This window comes from Amblyomma americanum, chromosome 1 (assembly GCF_052857255.1).
Source record: "Amblyomma americanum isolate KBUSLIRL-KWMA chromosome 1, ASM5285725v1, whole genome shotgun sequence".
NCBI lineage: Eukaryota > Metazoa > Arthropoda > Arachnida > Ixodida > Ixodidae > Amblyomma > Amblyomma americanum.
The window spans coordinates 219,860,145-219,881,264 of NC_135497.1; the positions used below are offsets into that span (position 1 = coordinate 219,860,145).

At 48.1% G+C, this 21,120-nt stretch overlaps 1 protein-coding gene across 1 annotated transcript in view; it reads left to right on the plus strand.

Moving 5' to 3' along the window:
- The first annotated feature begins 17,011 nt into the window (after positions 1-17,011).
- The window catches only part of LOC144114643 (glycosyltransferase 25 family member-like), a 166,487-nt gene continuing 162,378 nt past the window's right edge, over positions 17,012-21,120 (plus strand). Inside the window, exon 1 of the mRNA XM_077648511.1 lies at positions 17,012-17,048. The gene's annotated coding sequence lies outside the window, so the exon portion shown is untranslated. The remainder of the gene's footprint in view (positions 17,049-21,120) is intronic.

Consider the following 21,120-nt stretch of genomic DNA (forward strand, 5'->3'; position numbering starts at 1 on the left):
ATTTCAGAACTGAGGCTACGCAGGTTCAAACACGCAAACGAAGCCTCTGCAGATGAAAAAGCTTGCACAGTTCTTGAGCTCTTCCGTGAAAACGCGACACATTCACGTCAGCTAGCACCATGACCATGTGCGTACTGGTTGTCTCAGTGTTCCCAACCAACTTAGGATGCGGACTGCCATTAGCTTTCAAGCGCAAGTAGAGTTTGATATTAAACATTGTTAAAGCCGCAGTTGACAGCAAGGATGCTAGGCTTAACACGACATTTATTTTTGCAATATTTCAAACTATAAACTTGTTAATATAAGCGTGGCAAAAATAAGAAAAGATCTTTCTTGAGTTTTAATTGAAGCGACAAGAAAATAGCCAAGTTCGAGCCAAGCCAGGATAATTCCAAATCCGATCGAGGAACAGCATTTTTCCGCTTAGTCAGTTTTCTCCCAGATGGCGCCACGTCAACCTGCTGAGTGCTGCATCTCTTAGCAGTGAGGTAGACGCTTGGCGAGGAGGTCATGCGGGGGCCTTGTAAAGTTATCTAGGTGGTATTGGTGAAACAGGCTTAAGGACGGGTAAGGGTAAGGGCGGGTAAGGGCGGATCCGTGGCAAGTCCCGCGGTGTGACCTCATGCCAGATGGCGCGGCTAGCGCGCGGCGTCCGCCCAGCAGAGGCGGTTGCTAGGCAACGACTCAAGGTCTGTCTCTGTGCCTCCTTGGATCACCGCCACAGGGAAATCGCAAGGAAATATTCAGGGGGAGGGGTACACTTAAGCTCCGCCTTTAGGATGTGACGCGATAGCGTAGTGGGTTCATTCCTATATATGCAGAAGGTCATTCTCTATACTTTACATTCATAGATCCTTGGGTGCAGTGGTGCAGTGGTTAAGCGACGTGCCACTGCCCTGGGATGGCAGTGGCTGCAGGCTTCAGACATACAAAGCGACAGACACAATGGCTAAATGCGGGACATTGCCACTATAAGTGCTGTCGCACTAAAAAACAAACGAAAGAAAACCGCTTCGCGCCAAAACTTGAAGGCTAGCTTGGAACGAAGGAGTGCGAAAAATTCAGCTCGAAAAATGGGTAACGCTACATGGGATTGTTTGATAAGTGGCTCAGACTTTGCGAGCATAATCAGTCCAAATTAACAGTGGCTGTTTGACGATAGGTCCTGAACCAGACAGACAAACGACGGAATTGCACATAGTCTCTTCACTTCGGCGCAGAAAGACTCGCGGGTTGAGGTAGGAAGGAGGTTGAGGTAGGGTTGAGGTCAGACAAACTAATGCGCGCTGTCGCTGTTGTCTCTTGAGAAATCGCTCTCAAGGAATTCGGATGTCCACTGTCATACGGCAAATCAGGAGTTCTGCTTGGAATTTTTTTATCATTTGAGCAAAATAAGTGTTCGCGTTCGTGGTGAGATCGGCAGTCATTCATTGCGATAACAGAGTGATTCATATCTCATTGCCTCACGTATAGGTGTTTTACAGGAAAACTACTACTTCTCGTTTTGAAATTAACCCCTAAAGCCTAGGCTGCAGGTACTGGGAAGTTGGTTTGTTCTTCCGGATGCTGAGCATTTTAAGTAAAGCTTTTCCTGCCTGAAAGGGCCTGCGGGTAGTACCCGAAGCCACGTGTGGCATGAGGTTCTAAACATGCTTGCAGCTTAGAACAGCTGAAGATTTCTAGCAAGGATACCGAGGATTGTTGAAGCACTGGAAAACTCTGAAGACTCATACTAACGGGGATATAACATCAGTTTTTGAACTCTTTTCCAGCGAGGAGTTACTAAAAACTCGTTGTCATTATTTTTCTCATTTACTTCGTCTGTCGCTGGCGATTAAATGCGCCCCTATTTCCGAAGCGCACATTTTCTGCAGCTTGCGCATGTTCCACGTATAAGCAATTATAAAACGGTGCCTTCAGATTTCGCGCAGGTCTATGTATTTCTCTCTCTCTCTCTCTCCTTACGAGGGGTTTGTAAACGATAGGGCCCTCAGCTCCCACGACTATATTTTGTTGCCCATCATGGACATCCACAAAGCGTATTTAAATTTGCTGCGGCTTCAGCATTGGCGGCATTTCGTGAAAGAAAATGACCGGCGAGCTGGGAAGGTCTCGCTGTGGTCGAAATTATAATCTCCCAGCCTTTCTTGAATTATAAGTTCCTAGTCGATATTCGTGCACTAATCGGGAAACAGGAGGGCTTTTGCGTGTTCGTATACGTGTATTTATTTGCGGCACTCGCGTATAGGATTTTCCCGATACACACGGTGGTATCTCATTACACGGGCGTTTTCGCGTAGTGGCTTCTGTGGAAATAAGGCCGTCCCGACCGCAGATTGAACGTCCGAGACATGTAATCAGCACAGGACGGGGCAGGCTTGCTCGGTCTTTGGTCGGCCCACCGCGGCGAACATTCGGCGCGTGCAGATTTAGTCCTGGGCATTTCTCCAACCGGAAGATGTATCAGCAGCCGCTAGCGCGTGCAGTTATTGTGTTTCGCGCGTTAATTTTATGGTAGGAGGCGTTTTTGTGCTTGCGGAGGGAAAGCTGCGCCGAAGAATGGCCGACAAAGTCGCAAAGTTGTCTTCCTACCTATGCACGTGCGAGCGGCCGCAGAAGGGAGTGTTTTTTTTTTTATCGTTCGTTCAATCTTTAATGTTGTCGCTTGTCCGTTCCGTCGTCAGCTTAAAGTTGCTATCGGCAACAGAATCGGCAGAAGCAGTTTCGAGAGGTTGGCGTGCTTTTCTGCGAACCAATGTGCCTATGGGCACCCTAAAGCAGGACAGCGAGTAGGCGTAGCACAAATCGGATGCAGCGGAACTTAAGGAGTTTGCATGTTTGCATGTCCGTTAACGGCTGTGGCTCAGACGGGAAATAAGAAGTTGTGTCATGGAATCGAACGTTGAGTGAATGATTTGGCGTCTGATTCGCGAAACATAAACTGGGTCCTTTCTTTTTTATTGGATATGAAACCTTCTAAACAGTTTTGAAGCCACCCTTATTGGTCATTCCTTTTTGCGTCAATGCCACGTTGGCTTTCAAAAAATACGCTCTTGTTCTGTTCCAACAAAGGTAACCCAAACATGATCGCTGCTTTGAGAAGCACTAGAGCAGCTTCGTACAATTTCAAAGCGCAACCATGCGACCACGAAAAAAAATAATAAAGTAGTGCGAGGCGCATTCCGACTGCATGAAAAGGACCATCAAGCTCGAAATCCCGGACCAACGTGAAGCGGACAATAGAGAAACAAGCTCACGAAACCCCGCGTTCATTGTCGCGCTGGAATTCGAATTCGTGCGCCCGAGCGCGGCCGCGTTCCGGTACAACTTGCGCAACGAGCGAAGAGAGCAAAGTGGGAAGGGTGAGAGAGAAAGAGCCGGAGATTGCGTAACTTTCATCCGCGAATGCTCCGCGCTGTGGGCCAGCGAATGGACTCTTCCCGTTTCATTCCGCGTCTGAAAGCGGGAGTGAGGAACGTGTCGTAACCGCGCGTGTATCGAGAAGACGCTCTCAGGAACCGGTTCGTACTTTGCCGAAATGAGCAGTGTGCAGCTCGAGCTCGTCGTCGTCGAATTTAGTTGCGTCGAAGGGACGCTCGTGTCGGTCATTGATATTGGCATTTCTCTCGGCTGTTTGAAAAGTTCGGGACACCAGGGGCCGGATTACGCAACTGTCAATTAGCAAAGTTATCAGAAACCTTGTCAAAAAGATGTCAATTTGCCTCGCTCCTATTGGTCGGTCGTGGCCGGCGGCCATTTTGCTTTTTTTGCGTCATGGGCGGCTGCAGGTTACGTCACGAATATGGCAGAAGTAGTGACGTTGCACACCTAGTTATGCAGGCGCTAATTGACAGTTTTTTGTGGCAGCCTCGACGCGGTCAATTTGACCGTTGCGTTTGTGACAGAAAATGGCGGCGGGGTAGGCGGCGATACGAGTGAGGCGGCTGCGCCGGCGCGAGCAACGGCGAAGGAGAGCGCACGAAGACACGTTTGATTATGTTTGACTTGCCCGATAATCTGTTTCGGCGCCTTTTTCGACTGGAGAAGCAGACTGTGGAGTGGCTTTGCGACGAAGTCGCCGATGAACTGGGAGGAAATTTGCGTGCGAGCGCGCTGTCGGTGCGGCGGCAGGCGCCATGTGCACTGCGGTTCTTAACTACCGGCGGCTTTCAAATTGCCGTTAGCAATGAGGCGTACGTCTGCATCGCACAACCGACGGTGAGCAAATCTATACAGCGGTGTTGGAGGCAATTTGTAAAGTTAGTGCGCAGAAGGGGTGGGTTCCGTCGTCACCTCTGTGACACACAGCTACATATAAATAAGACACGCTTATGCTGGCAAATCACTTTATTTTTCCCAGAAAATGGCACTTCGTAGTCGTCTTCTGTTTCCCAAGGGGAAAGAGGCAAACAACCACTCGTCACATACTGCAACACCTCACCTTTCGGCATTTTTGTCATCGATCGAAAGAGCCGAACAACACAGACTTCAAGTTGTCTTCGTCGATTTCGTTCCGTGCGCTCCTTGCAAGTTCCCTCGGCAGGCACGTAGCCTTCACTGCATTCGTTCACATTTTTCTGCGCACTTAGGTTAACCGCACAGTAGCTTCGTTTCTGACGCCGCGTAACAAAACAATAACACGGCGTGGAATCGGCTGCTTTCGAGCAAAGCAGCTTGAAGTTTTACCGCTGTCAGCGCTTCCCCGCGGCAGCAAAAGTTACCACCAGCAAATTTAAAAGTATATCTTCGAAAGCTTTTTGTTTTGCTTAATATTTTACAACTTTAGACACAATATTTTGGCAAAATAAAATATTAGTTACTTTTATTGCTGCATATTTCTCACGTCTTTAACAAAAATTTAGCAGACGGCCCCTTGCCGTGCAAATAAATTCTCTCGGGGCGCCGCCCTGCTGTAATTGGCTGGTTCCTCGTTGCGTCAAGCGGTGACGTCTCATCGTTTCGTTATTTTGACGTCACTGTCAATAACTTTTGACAAAATTTGTGACAGTTACGTTATACGGCCCCAGAATACGGTTTTCATCGTTTATAAACAATATCTTGTTACTCGGCGCTTGTCGAGGGAGGGCCGCAACTCGATGTTTTTTTTTTATATATTGCGGCCATGCATTTGCTGACAGCTGTGACATCCGAACTTCACCTTTGGAATCGAGGTGTGGACACTGTGCGTGTTTTGTAGTACTCATGATGCACATTTGCGTTGCCTACATGCAGTCGTGTTATTTAAGTTGCGACAGATTTCCTGGGAAACTAATTAAGGTTTTCCTTTATGAGTTGATACAATGAACTTATTTTTTACCTGCAAGGTCCAAAAACTTCAGGCCTTAATCGCGGGGTCATAAGACCGCATGTAAGTTGGCACATAAAGTTGCTGATTTATACGAAGTCAGTCTTGTCGTCGCTTCAATAGTTCATCGTGCATTTTGGGAGAGCAGAGGCTGTGATTACGCCGTGGCCATTGTATGCGTCTTTGCCCAATTATATTTTTTGGTGTTTTTTCACCCCTCCTTTTTTGCTTTTAATAAGTAATAAGATTGCAGTTTGCCAGTTAATTCTTTGACGAAGAATATTTTTGCCATTGTGTAGCAAAGACCACTAATTAAGAACGGAAATGTAACCCCCCCGTCAAAAGTATACGGCCCAAGGGGTTTGCTTGCGAGGCCCGCTCCGTGCCCCGTTATACATCCTCAGCGACTGTAATCTCTCGAAAAAGATTGGCTTCGGTTTCTCGGTCCTCCGAAGCTTTGGACTCCTAAATGTGCTCGGGAGCCCCGCTAAACAGATGAAAAGGAAACCCTTTGGGCTGTATACTTGTGACGGGGGCTGTACGTCGAGCCGCCGCGCATTCAGGAATGATTTGCGTGCTCAACCGCTGACAACGAAACAAAAAAGAGCGAGCCTTTTTATTTGCTCTATAATGTTACGATCCTGTTGAGTCTCGAAATTGCAGAACGTCAGTATTCTCCGGTGTTCTTCAGAGCGTCCCTTCTATATGCGTATTTGTAAAATGTTGGTATTTGTCGGCTGCATGCGATTAGTTAGCGATTAATCAGTGCGCAGGCATCACTGCTGCCACCTTTCCGCAAACATAAGCTAGTGAGAGGTTCAGGATTTACAGAGCAGCGCTACAGCTGCTGTTTTCGTCCAGGGGCACTACCTCCGAGCCCAGCTACTTCCTACTCCGGGCCCATGCTTCACGCCGACGCAAAAGTACATGCATTCGGCGGTATACCAGGTGTTTCAGGGAATGCTTTCAGTATTTCTCAAAAATGGGTTTTCTGAGGTAAAAATATGTTTTTTCACCATAATATTACCAGCATTGGAGGACACCAGAAACCGGTGAATTGTTTGAAGTAGTAATCTAATTTTTAATAATAAGCTTTTAACTATTAGAGTTAGCCGCCTAGTTGCAATTAGAGCTTTGTAGCCGTTCATTAGTAACAGCCATATCAGTTTTCAGAATTACCCTTGGCGCTGTGGCTCGGCAAAATTTGGCTTTTTTGACTAGTTACGTGCACTGGAAAGGTTGCTTTGCCTGCGTGCTCTTCGAAATTGCATGTTCTCTGCACAATGTTGCCAAACTTCATCGAGCCACAGCCTCGAGGGTAACTGCGCTTTCTAAATTCTGAAAACTGGTATGGCTGTTACTAACGAGCGGCTACACGTCTCGAAGTTTGACTTCTAGCATATGTTTTGGTTCATGTTAGTGGACTTCCATACATTTTGTGTTAGTTCACTTCCAGACGCACAGCAGGCACTATATCATACAGGGTGACATTTTTTTTAGAACCTTTACAGAGTTTGGTTTTAAAAAGTGTGAGAGATACGTCGGTTTGGTCTGTTGAGCTGTGCAGCAAGGCGGACATTTTATACCTGATATGGATTTATAATTAAAAGTTTCAGTGAGTGAAATCAAAGAATAAACTTCATTTATTCTTGATTTTATGAGCTAAGGTTATATTGCGAAGTTAATGGTCGTCAGCATCTGAAGTGAGCTGTATTTTAAATTTTCTTAATCGATAATATGTTTCGAATGGCTGTCTACTACGCTATCTTTTCCTTGTTTTCTCAGCTCAGTTGTCACGCGCTTGATCATTTCAATTAATGCTGCCGCCTCTTTCCTTCAGACAGGCGTCGTTGTTTCGACTATGCGTAGCTTTTGGAAATACAGGGTAGTCTTGACGCCGAGCGCCTCACTTGGGGCTTCAGCGGGTGGAGCCAGAAGCAGCGGCTGCTTCCTTATTTCTGGGTGGATGTCCTTGCTGGATCCCAACTCCACCAGAGCCTACATCGTGCTAAAGTAAATAGTTCCCTGCCTCACTTTTGTCCACGTTTGTTTTTCGGCGTTCATCGAGTTCCGGCGCATGCAACGAGGAAAGGAAATGTTTTCCTGGACGGGGACCTCTTTGAAGAAGCGACTGAACAAACGGTAGATACGCCGCTCTACTCGCGCAATGTTGTCGCGGGACAGCTCATTGTTCAAGGATCAGTGTGCAGTTTCCCTCCTTCTCCAGATCGGGAGGCTTACCGGCAAAGGCTTGGCCTTCGTCGCGCAGTTTCGACTGAGGAGGTTCTGAGCCCGCAGAGCAGTACAAACTGGCTCTATACTGCGAGGCTAATCCCGCGGAAAGCCTGGAGATATGACTTCACATAATTCAAGCAGACGGCGCAAGCAAGGACTGCTGAAGGAAACAAAGCACGCTGTGTTGTTCGCCGAACTGCTTTGACGCTTGTCATTCGTTAGCAGTTGTAATGCGTGCATGCATGCGCTTTCTTATCAGCGGTACTGCTGCACGTGCGCATTCCGAACTCTTAGTGCGAGCACTAGACGGGCGTCGAGGAACCGGGGCGACGGAGGCACCGTCTGACAACTCAGCGTACTGCAATACACGCGCCGGCTTCTGAAATCGGAGCTTCATTTTTTCAATCAGCTTACGTGTCCACGCAAATATCTTTTCATGAGTAAACACACGAAAAATAGAGAGTAATAGTTGGGTGAAATAACCTTTCCCACCGCAGTGAAGCCGCATGCATACGTAAGTTTTATTGCGTTTTACTGCTCAAGTTTCCCCCTCTGTTGTTCCTACGGAGATGTGTGCGGAAACACGATGAGTGACTGCAAGATTGCCGCGAGGCTCCTATAGTGTGCTCCCACTGAGCTTTCGCGAGGCTGCTTGCATCGCCGTCGTAAAATCAGCTAGTATCTCGGAAATCAAAAGTACTTGGTTTTACGTTCCGTTGCATGAGCTCCGTACTGGAAGGCTTTTTATGTTGCCCTAACGTTCAGCGAAATCTCGGTAGTTGAACGCTTTACAGTTCTCTCTTTATCGAACTTGTTCCGCTTCAGAACCCTCAATACGTCCGCGCGACAGCCAGTCGCCCCTTGCTGCCCTTGGCAACAGCGGTCGCTGAAAATAATGCCTTGATGAATTTGTGGACTACCTTCGCAGAGAATGATAAGGAGTGTGTGATCCTGTACGCTCGAGGCATTTATTTGTTGTTTAAGCGGACAGCAGCTCTAATCTTCTCAGAAAAAAAAAAAGAAAAATGGATGTCTCGCTCAATGGATTGAGGGGAGGGAAGGTCGCGGTCACCTTTCGCCGCCCTACCCCGAATAAAGTCCACTCCTGATCCGCACAATTTCTCTGTGCGAGACGTTAGCGCGGAAAAGCTGCGGCTCGGCGGCAGTGGTTCCGAGATCCTAATTCTCTTCGGCCCAAGTGGCACGGTCAGATGAGCGGTCGCTGACGCCTTCTCCGGTGTTTCGGAAATAAACCGCTTCCGCTGCTCATAGCTGCTCAGTGGCTGGCACTACGACTCCAAAGTTTGGAAGCTGCCGCATTTCCATTCGTACACGGTTCTAGTTTCTCGATAGAAAGGTACAAGTTGAGAAAGCACGGCAGTTCCGAGAGCTAATGTCGCCATAGCGAAGGACTTCGTTTACAGACGAACAAAGAGCGAAGCGCACTGACAAGCGCACGCCTGATCAGTGCTCTGATTACGCCTGTGACGATTCCTGCTGGTAATAACTCTAGTTGGCGTTGTGTCGGGGCGTTCGAGTCTGGCAATAACGTTCCAGTTTATCTATCGTCGACTTTCCGGTAAGCCAAGTTCTCTGTTTCAGGACTCTACATTCAAATGCTGTAAAAGTTCTGGCTTAGTTCTTGAAAGCTGCGTCCTCGTACGGCTGGGTGTGGCTGAATGCGTACATGGTTATGAAAAGGGCGCAATAACGTGTGCTTTGATTCGTGCAATAACTTTGAACTGCTAGAACGATACAGGTGGCTGGCTACGAAACAATATGGCTCTATCGTGCCGTCTGTTAAACCGCGCGCCAAAATATTCATAGGTGGCCGCTTTGGCATTTCCATTCTGGTTCCGCGACTTTCGAGAATTCGACTTGAAATCTCACTTGTGGGGAGTTGCTCGCCTCCACTTGGTAATTGTATACAAGGGCTGACTGGCTGCAGTGTCCACGCACGCCCGTAATTTATTGTCCCCGGCGCCCGCTCCCTATTGGATGTACTTCTTGGTCATTTGTCTGCGCAGAACGATCATCATGCGACCGGCGTATTGCGAATTCATCCCTCCGCTCCCCTTCCTGCGGCTCGGAGTTGGATATAGTTCGACTCATCACGAAATGCTGCTTCCCCCGTCGGCTGCAACCCCAAACCCTTGTAGTAAAGCAATCGCGGCCCGTAGTCGTGCGCTTAGCGTCCATTTTTGATAGATTGCCTCGTCCGGGCTGCAGGCGCGACCTCCCTGCGGTGTCCGCGGTGGCGCCTGTGCGGTTTTCAGGACCGCGCTCGAAATCGGCTCCAACAATGAGCCGCACTAATGAAGTTCCACGCTGGCGAGTCCCGCGAAAAAGGCTCGCGAGGAAAGACAGCGGCGCTTTATTTATTATTTTTATGCGTCTCTTTTTTATTCCTTTTTCTCTATGTTTTCATTCGGCATTTTTGTATCGATTACACGGTCGCGGAGCACTGCACTGGCTATTCTATCAGTCGGTGTTCAGCAGTTATGGTGTCTTGTAGAGAGCGCATTGGAGCTGCGTGACAAATGGCGGAACCTGGGTGCATTGTTTTGCAACTTTCTGCGTTGGTGGACAACAAGCGGAAAGAGGGAGCCTTCCGCGAGTACTCCTTCATCGTTATTTCGTCATATCGAGACTCGCGTGCTCGCCTTTTTTGTTTGTTTTCCTCGGTGAACGAAGACGAAATTGTGAATGGAACGCCCACTTGGACAGAAGTATCGAAACCAGAACAAGCCAGTAATCTCTTGGCGCCACTAGAGTCTTTGAATGTGCGCGGCGGGCTGCACGAATGCGGACGCGGCCGGTCAATCCATCACTTTCTATTAGTCGGAGGGAAGATGAAGGAGGGGGGGGGGGGGGGGGGGCACTGGCCTTGCTCTATTACAGGCTATCGCGTGGTGCCTCTGGGTACGAAGTAGGCGCCGATGAAAAGCCAGAGTTTCACGCCGCGTTTGTGGCGCCACGCCTGCGTAAGAGGGGACCAACGCTGTTCTCATTACGCTCGCCTGGCCGGGGCGACCATGATGCGTGGAAGCTTCTTGGCTGCTGCTGTTGCGAAAAGCTCTTTCATCCTCTTGGGCCAATAACGCTGTCCTGCGGCAGTGCGTGCCAGCCTCGATCCTTGAAGCCAAAGTTTGATGGCGGAAAGCAGCAAGTTTTCGAGATGTGTTGAGGCAGCCGCTCTCCGGGAAGGCCTCTGGTAATGAGAGCTGAAACTATGCGTAAAACAACGGAAATGAAAATGATTGAACTGCTTGGGCCAAACTCAACTGGATATTTATTGATTGCAGTTGCGCCGTCGCTCGAATTCTGTTCTTTCATTTCTTCGAATCGCCGAAGCATATATGAGCTTATCTGGGGCAACGTAGGCTGCACGCGGCACACTTAGGAGCCGGTTGAGGAAGACATCTTTACCCGTGTAGCTCTGCGCTAAGCTAATGTATGTTATTAAGTTTACGGTAGCGAGAGCTCTATTTCAATGATGCTCTTACACCGCTTGGCTGCTGCGCTTTCGCGGCACGCAGTGACAGCATGAGTGCAAGTTTTAGCCGTTGGAGAACACAAGCGGTTTCTTTAATTGCATTGTGTGGCTGTGTTGGACTCCAGATGCTCAAATGAGCGCGCGTAGAGTCTTGAATCGCCTGGAGGGAGGCATGTAGTGACACTTCCCGCACGAGGGAAGTTATTGAACGAAAGGGCCCTTCTCTCACTAGAGTTGTGCTCAAGATACGGTAGCGAGAGCTCTATTTGCCTGATGCTCTTACACCGCTTGGCTGCTGCGCTTTCGCGGCACGCAGTGACAGCATGAGTGCAAGTTTTAGCCGTTGGAGAACACAAGCGGTTTCTTTAATTGCATTGTGTGGCTGTGTTGGACTCCAGATGCTCAAATGAGCGCGCGTAGAGTCTTGGATCGCCTGGAGGGAGGCATGTAGTGACACTTCCCGGACGAGGGAAGTTACTGAACGAAAGGGCCCTTCTCTCACTAGAGTTGTGCTCAAGATACGGTAGCGAGAGCTCTATTTGCCTGATGCTCTTACACCGCTTGGCTGCTGCGCTTTCGCGGCACGCAGTGACAGCATGAGTGCAAGTTTTAGCCGTTGGAGAACACAAGCGGTTTCTTTAATTGCATTGTGTGGCTGTGTTGGACTCCAGATGCTCAAATGAGCGCGCGTAGAGTCTTGAATCGCCTGGAGGGAGGCATGTAGTGACACTTCCCGCACGAGGGAAGTTATTGAACGAAAGGGCCCTTCTCTCACTAGAGTTGTGCTCAAGATACGGTAGCGAGAGCTCTATTTGCCTGATGCTCTTACACCGCTTGGCTGCTGCGCTTTCGCGGCACGCAGTGACAGCATGAGTGCAAGTTTTAGCCGTTGGAGAACACAAGCGGTTTCTTTAATTGCATTGTGTGGCTGTGTTGGACTCCAGATGCTCAAATGAGCGCGCGTAGAGTCTTGAATCGCCTGGAGGGAGGCATGTAGTGACACTTCCCGCACGAGGGAAGTTATTGAACGAAAGGGCCCTTCTCTCACTAGAGTTGTGCTCAAGATACGGTAGCGAGAGCTCTATTTGCCTGATGCTCTTACACCGCTTGGCTGCTGCGCTTTCGCGGCACGCAGTGACAGCATGAGTGCAAGTTTTAGCCGTTGGAGAACACAAGCGGTTTCTTTAATTGCATTGTGTGGCTGTGTTGGACTCCAGATGCTCAAATGAGCGCGCGTAGAGTCTTGAATCGCCTGGAGGGAGGCATGTAGTGACACTTCCCGCACGAGGGAAGTTATTGAACGAAAGGGCCCTTCTCTCACTAGAGTTGTGCTCAAGATACGGTAGCGAGAGCTCTATTTGCCTGATGCTCTTACACCGCTTGGCTGCTGCGCTTTCGCGGCACGCAGTGACAGCATGAGTGCAAGTTTTAGCCGTTGGAGAACACAAGCGGTTTCTTTAATTGCATTGTGTGGCTGTGTTGGACTCCAGATGCTCAAATGAGCGCGCGTAGAGTCTTGAATCGCCTGGAGGGAGGCATGTAGTGACACTTCCCGCACGAGGGAAGTTATTGAACGAAAGGGCCCTTCTCTCACTAGAGTTGTGCTCAAGATACGGTAGCGAGAGCTCTATTTGCCTGATGCTCTTACACCGCTTGGCTGCTGCGCTTTCGCGGCACGCAGTGACAGCATGAGTGCAAGTTTTAGCCGTTGGAGAACACAAGCGGTTTCTTTAATTGCATTGTGTGGCTGTGTTGGACTCCAGATGCTCAAATGAGCGCGCGTAGAGTCTTGAATCGCCTGGAGGGAGGCATGTAGTGACACTTCCCGCACGAGGGAAGTTATTGAACGAAAGGGCCCTTCTCTCACTAGAGTTGTGCTCAAGATACGGTAGCGAGAGCTCTATTTGCCTGATGCTCTTACACCGCTTGGCTGCTGCGCTTTCGCGGCACGCAGTGACAGCATGAGTGCAAGTTTTAGCCGTTGGAGAACACAAGCGGTTTCTTTAATTGCATTGTGTGGCTGTGTTGGACTCCAGATGCTCAAATGAGCGCGCGTAGAGTCTTGAATCGCCTGGAGGGAGGCATGTAGTGACACTTCCCGCACGAGGGAAGTTATTGAACGAAAGGGCCCTTCTCTCACTAGAGTTGTGCTCAAGATACGGTAGCGAGAGCTCTATTTGCCTGATGCTCTTACACCGCTTGGCTGCTGCGCTTTCGCGGCACGCAGTGACAGCATGAGTGCAAGTTTTAGCCGTTGGAGAACACAAGCGGTTTCTTTAATTGCATTGTGTGGCTGTGTTGGACTCCAGATGCTCAAATGAGCGCGCGTAGAGTCTTGAATCGCCTGGAGGGAGGCATGTAGCGACACTTCCCGGACGAGGGAAGTTATTGAACGAAAGGGCCCTTATCCCACTAGAGTTGTGCTCAAGATATGCGTACAGGGAGGTGTACATTGAAAGAAAAAGGGTGCGTTGTAACTATCGTTTCTTATTGTTCGTCCTAGGAGGGGGGAGGCGGGCGAAAGGTGTGGCAGCATTTTTTTAAAGCAAAACTGGTGACAATCCTCGCTCATGTGACGGTCACATCACATTCTTTTTTTTTTTTTTACGGGCAGTATCCTGCAAACGGGGAGTCAGAGCAAACGCTGAAACGCTTTTCGATTTCCTTGGTCGGTCTCTGACCGCATGCAAACATAACGAAAACTGGTGCAGCGCGAGTGACTTCACAGAATCGGTGGCGCTTCTCGCTCATAGGCGACGGCAAGATGCCCTCTTTGGAAAGAAGCGTTATTAGCTGTAGGTGAACGTCGGACGCTTTGTTGAAAGGTAGTCCACCAATTACACGCGGATTTCTAGTTTTTCCGTATACTGCATTCTCCTGCATCTTGAACGGCAGGCGAGAGCTTTCTCGGCCACGGATGCGGTATGTACCGGCTTATTGCTCTCTTTATTGCCTGCACGTGTCTTCATACGAGAAACCGCTCACTCTGGTGAATGTCACAGTGTGAAAAATTTTCCGCCTGCTATGCCGTTCGTTCTGATAAGCGACTGCAGGGTCAAACTGCGCTGAAGCAGAACATCTAGAAAGACAAAATTTTGATGCACAGCCCGAGATTACGACCAATTCGGGAAATAGAAGTTTAACGTTGAGAGACACAAGGACAGCAGCGTGGATTGATAACACCAGTGAGTTACTGATACTCTTTGCTTTGGCGTTCGGCTGTACAGGATACCAAGGTCGCGGGTTCTAGCCGGGCCGTGCGGAAAGAGGAGATTAGATTAGGGAAGATCAATGCAAAATGCCGTTTATCCTGCGGTGGGCATAATCTGCCTGTCTGTGATGTCAGGGATGTTGATGATCGGAGCGTTTTGAGCTGTTATAGTTTGTGTCAGTCGCTCGCGTACACCACGCCGAATACTGCGAACATGCGTCACTCACTAAGTTGTGCCAATGAGCACACCTTAAATCCATTCTAATATCAGAACAATAGGACATCGCAGAAACTGATTAGTTCACCTCAGTCAATTCCTGTAGTAGGCACTCCGCGGAATAGGTTGGCGATGTGCCAGTTTACCATCGGAGCTTCTGATTTATTTGTTCCTTACCGCGCATGCATTGCTGACTTGGGAAGCCATTTGCATCACGGCTTCGTGCAGTCACAACGAAGAAGACAGAGGCACCTTGATGGTGATGGTGATGTCGTCCGGCTTGATGGCACATACCATCGGCTCTACAGTGAACGGCCTGCATGTGGTCTTTTTTTTTTTTCTTCAAGCAACGTAATTTCTGTTTCATACAAGACGATAAAAACCGTACAATATAAAATGGCGTCGTGAACATCGCGCCGAAATATTACTTGTAGTACATGCAAGAAAAGAAAAAAAAACATGGAAACTAAAGACGAGCTGAAGATAGCGCGCGCATTTTTAGAGGGGAAAGAAAAAGCCCGGGAGAATATAATTTGAACTCGCGGGAACAGAAAAGCGGAGTGGCGGTTGGCGCGCGCTAGTTTCCCCCCAGGCTTCGGGGCAATTTCGGGGCCGCAGGCCACCCGGAAAACAAAGGCGAAAGAGGCTCGACGAACGCAGCCACCGTTTACGGCCGAGCCCGATTGCCTTTCGTCGTGCATGCCGACATGTTCCCTATTTCGCCCTTATCGCGAACACGCCCTCTGCGCCGCCGCTGAAAGGCCCTAATCTTTTTCGGCCGAACATTGCGCGGTGTTAGTGCGGGCGGTTATAGCGTGTGGCATTCCACCGCAGCGCAACCGTCGGCGCAGTGCGGATCGCCCGATACGGCTTTCGTTGAGCTTTTTGCATGTCGCGACTCTGGACAATAAAAAATATCCGCGCGCACTTTTAATCTTGTCTCCAGACATGGTAAAGTTGCGCGGGTAGAGCACGCGCAAGACAGCGCTTGTCCCTCATCCTGTCTTGTGTGCATTCTTTTCTCGCAACTTTGCCATGTCTGAAGAATTACACCAACTAGCCCGCGACATGTTTTGTGCTTTTAGTATTGTTCGTGGAAGCATCCTTGCAAATGCGTACATTTGTGGCCGGCGTCGCGCGACGTTCGTGCGCTGACCGACGTTGCCCGCTGGGCGCGCACGTTTGCTGGTTTTGAGGGAATATAGATTTGACGAGGTGTGACTCGCGAATTTAATTTTCGCTTTATCGATATCAGCGAGTGTTTTTTTTTTTCTCTTTTTGCGCTTCACAGTGAAGACCACGTTGCTTCGAAGCGCGCCGTCGTCAGGCTTTGACCACTGTAGAGGCTAATGTTGGTGTAGGCTCTTTTTTTTTTTTTGTGCCCTCTGCGTCGCGCAGTAGAGTGTTCAGCCATTTTGTTCTACTTAAGAGTTCAAGTATTAAACTTGTGTTGTTGCGTTCTGCCGGGCGCATCGATGCGATGCCGCCTTCAACACGCATCCTTGAAGCACGAACGTTCGAAAAACGCTCACACAGGCGATGACGATGCACAGTCGTCCATTGATGTGCTCTCTAGTTGTTTTCGAAACAAAAAAAAATGAAGCAAAACAATAAGCAAGAACTCCTAAAACTTTGAACTCTAACTTGAAAATTTTCGAAGCTTTTTCACCGCTGAAAAAAAAAAACGAAAAAAGAACGTTTTGTTGTTTCCCTCAAACATTTCCGTGTTCTTCTTCCGGCCTTCACATGTCTACGAATAAGATGCCTCGATGAAGATTCCTTGAGGCACCCTATAGCTTCGCCCAGTTCGGACTACCGACAAGTGCCCATCGATAACTCGTCTCCATCGTTGCCGACAACATTCGCTGCTTTCCGAGTCTCTTTGAAAGTACCGCACATGTTCTCAACGATTGCCTGCCAGCAGCAGTGCGGCATCGAGCTTTCTCCAAGATGGCCCGGGGTTGGCCTTGGTACTGCGGAGTAGCCCAAAACGCTTTGCTCGAGCATTTGATTTTTTTCTTATCAGGAAGTTTATCATGAACACACCTGCAACTTCGAATACTCGTTTGCGACATAGTATAGCTCATAAAACGTATATTCGAGACGCTTTGTTCTTCTGTTTTATCGCTTAATGCATTTAATATTTTTGTGAATTTCAGTGCGTGTCTCAAATTTTTCCAGTCAATGTTTTTTTTTTCTTTTCATAAGGAATACACATCATTTTCGTGTCATTAAAGAGAGTCTTCTATTTTTTCCACTATGATGTTGTGCAATGAAGCAAGACGTTTAAATTTTTAGGTGAATAAATTTCTTGCGCACACCATCCTGAAATTGCCTGTTCTGCCGCGGTAAGCATAGAGCTATTCTGGGCTGTTTGATATTCACCGTTTTGCCGGCGCCCCTCAGCAGCGTCCTCCAGCCCAAGGTCGCGCCGCAAGGATATCTCGGGCTGTCTCGCGCGAGATACCTGCCGCTCGGTGTGTGTTTACGCTATGGAAAATCGAATTCCTTTGAGTGGGGCCACTTCTGTTGTCGGGATCATCAGCTGTCGGCGACGCGCTGTCCCGACGCCGTGAGGTTCAAGGTGAGTGGCGCGCACCACTCGAGCCGAGTTTATTGTTCGCCTCTCTGGCAAGCTCCCTTTGGGTCCCGCCGCCCGCGTGCCTCAGAATCGCCGGTGGCGTCTTTTGCGAAAAGCGTAGGGGCTTCCTGGAAGCGTCGAGCTGGACATCACCGCTGTGAACGGGCAGTTACCAACCGATGAGCACCGTGCACTCTAGCGAGTGTAAGTTTAGGCGTGCGTTTTAGGCGGTGCCTCGAGTAGAACCTATCAAGCCACTTAGACAAGGTCCCTAATTCGAACTGCTGCGGCCACGACAGAGAGAGAGAGAGAGTGATAGAGAGTTGCTTGTGTCAATTCCAGATCAGTCCAACCGTATGTAAGGCACTGCCGTCCTGAAAACCCTACTTCAACGAATTTTCCCTCAGACCAAGTCGACTGTATTTATTGCAGAATATTTAACGAAGCTAACTGTGGCAAATTCGCAGGCCCTTCAAACTTTTGTTTTTTTTTTGCGTAATTGAGGCGTTGAGCATGCACCATACAGAGCAAACGAAGTGCGCACCTAGCAGTGAGCCGTGCACTTACGAGACGAGGTGGGCCTGGCTTAAATTTTAATATCTATTCTCGGTTCCTCATGCCCTTGTTTTCTTTAATTTACCTATGCTAAAGGGAGAATTTGCTCAGTGAAAAAAAAAAGACCTCTTGCTGCGTTTGAACGCGTACCACCCCATCTACAGTCGCGTTTTAAATTATTGTCGAAGTTTTTTGTCGCCATATATGTAATTGTTACTTTTCGCCTTGCACCTACTAATGGTGTTTGCGTTTTGCGTGTGTTGTTGAGCAATAATTTGTCTCTTCGGATGCGGACTGTGATTCTGTCTGTAGCATTTTCCCTGCGTTTGTAATTTTGAAGTACTGTGGACAGTACAAGTACACACACACAAGACAAATGATGTTATCAGCAAGCACCGTGGGTATGTGCATGTAGCAAGCAAGCATTCTTGCAATACTGCCGGCAGCGTTAGGAATTTCCGTTTGGGGTTACGTGTGGTACATGAAGTCCCTAAGGCATCGGACGAGTCGAGGGCCTTCATTTATCAAAGACAAAATATTACTCTTTAAAAAAAAAAGAAAAGGAGCTGACGTCCTGGCTTACAGGCAAGACGGTGGGCTACTGGTGTAGAACGTATACGCCCCGTTCGAGCTCGACATTCAAAGTGTTCTTTTTGTTGTCATTTTTTTCCTCTTAGCAATGCCGTCTGCCTTCTGGAACCCATGATTCGGTTATAAAAAAATAAAAGATGTTACTAGCAGTTTATGTTAATAGCTGCTAATAGCCCCTACCCTCCGGCTACTCTCCGCACCGTGACAGCCACCATCCGGTTACTACGTCGCTTCGACGCCGCCGTCAAAGCCTGTCAGAATCATGTTCGTTTATACAATGGTGTGACGATCCCTTGAGAGCTACGCTGGATAGGCAGCTAAAACGGCCGGGCCTGTGCACAGGGTGTTTCGCCTACGACTTTGCACAATTTTTAAAAATAAGCTTTTTGAGCTAGAAGAGCGCTTTATTCGTCATAGCGTTGTCAGCGGTGCAGACATCAGAATACAGCTAAGAAGTGCTAACAGGCTCGTTAACTATTATTGAATACTTAATTTCTTAACTCTTGCAGTAAGGTTCCTTAATTATTCACAGGCGTGTAGCTCACCGTAACCAATATCCATAGCAGCTTTTAGAATTTTGAAAACGCGGTTACCCTCGGCGCTGTGGCCCCACAAATTTTGGCTGTTTCTACGAGTTACGTGCACTGGAGAGTTTGCTTTGCCTGCAAGCTTCTCGAAAGGGCATGTATTTTTGTGCGATGTGGCTAAAATTTGTTGGGCCACAGCGCCGAGGGTAACCGCGTTTTCTAAATTCTAACGACTGATATGGATATTACTTAACGTGGGCTACATGCCTCTTAATAATTAAGGCGCCTAAAAGTAATAGTTAAAAAGTTAACTATTCAATGTTAGTTAACCAGCCTGCTAGTTAGCACATCTTAGCTGTATTCTGATGCACTACACCGCTGACGATGCTATGCCGGAAAAAGCGCTCTTCTAACTCAACAAGCCTATCTTTAAAAATTGTGTAAAGTCTTAGGTGATACACCCTGTATATCGTCGAGCTGAGCCGTAGACGCATGCAGTTCTGGTGCAAAGATCTGGTGTGCTATTACTGTGGCTCCCAATAGCTTACTGGCCTCACATTGGCACTGATCATTTCCGCAGTGCAAAAAAAAACAAAAAACGTGGGCTTACATGAACGCGATGACGGCTCGAGAACACGGCTGAAAGCCACGCTGTGCTTGTCACAGCGGCAAAGACTTGCCGTGTCCTCTTCTGGAGACAGTATCTCGGCAGAAGGAAAAGAAGGGAACCTCGCGCAGGAGAATAAAACTGCTACGCACTATTTCGAGAACGTCTCAGCGACTAAGGCGCCTGGTGGATGATATACATCACGAACCCTACCAAAGCGCAAATTCATGTCCTGCTTTTGGTCTCGAAGTGACAGAGTTGTCCGGCCCCAAAGGGCAGATCGGATGCCGCCATATATTTCCGCCATACATTTTTGTGACTCTTTTCTTCCGGCATGCTTCCGTATGAACTCTTTTCATAAATACAGGCAGCTCTTTCGCATTTTACTGCGTCTATGTTTCGAGCAAGATCTTGTTAGAAAAATGCTGGCTGCTTTGAAATTTTTAACGCATTTTTTTTTCAAATTCTCTCGTCACTGTTTATTTCTCAACGGGTGACGCCTGATTTTGGCTATCTGCATTGGTACTAATTTCAAATTTCTTTTTTTCCTACTAGCCTCGAGAATAGTTCTTTCTCGCTTTTTTTTTCTTTCGGACCAGAATCGCGACGAAAAAAAAAAAAACTGCGGCTTGACACGTGTGCCCTTGAAATCTCCTTCGAAGTCGGCCCTGTATTACTTTTGGCGATGTCTTGCTTGATCTTTAACTCCCTTTTCTGTCATGTGCCTTGGCGCTGGACTTCTTTCTCCCCTTTCTCGCATTTTCTATCGTGGGCGGAGTGTGCAAGAAGCTGCTGATTTTTTTTAACAGCAGAACAGCACATTGTTATTTTTTATCCACAACGTGCGCGTTTGTTTACTTCAACATAGTTTCTATTCTCTCCCTCGTTTTCCTCCTCTTTTCTGCGTCATTGACAGACTGTGTATGAGCAAGTTTGCCCGGTACGTTGTGATTTCTGCCTGCCAAAGCAGCGCGACTTTTTCCCCCGTAATATTTTGCCATCTTGTTGTCTGTGCGAATTTTCACTGTTTGGTATTTTAAAAGCGGCATACGGCGAGTTTGGGGGACGGCATCATACGGTCGAAGCATGTCGTCCTCCGCTTAGTTTTCTTTTCTGGTGGCTTTAATACGGCGGTATGAGCAAGTGAGACATTCACGGCGTGCGTCATGGATAAGCTGATTTTACTTGGCTATATATTCGTGTAATTTTCAATTGAGATGAGTTGGTGCCGGCAGCCGTCTGTCTTCCTCCTCTTTGCGGTGTCCCATTTTTCGCACCAATTTGTACTGCGATGAGGTGCTAACTTGGTCAATATCCAGGTCTGTTGCGCTTTAGTCAGTGCGCTTTGTTTTAAGGCTTCCGAAAACCGTTATACAAATGTGGATAGGTAACTAAGGACTCTTATTAAATGTGCTAACAAGATACACTACAGGCAGACGTTTGCATTAAAACAATATAATTTGGCATTCCCGTATAAATAAATGTTATTATCCTGCAAAATATGACAGCATAGGGACCGTCTCAGAAAATGGCGTGTGGCATTAACTTGCGTTAGAAGGTGGGATATGTAATTTCCTTCCTACCTGGCGAAGAAGTTGCAGCTGCTGACATTAGCCAACCCTCGCGTAATGTGTATGAATATGCTAGGATTTTCAGTGAAGCCCGCTACTAACCTTCTAAAAATGGCCCTTGATAGGTATACAGACGGCTCTTCCAGCGTGGTAACACTAGTGTTGGAGGACGTTATAAAACAGATAAATCATGAAGCTAGTAAGCTGTTTGACAAACTTATAAA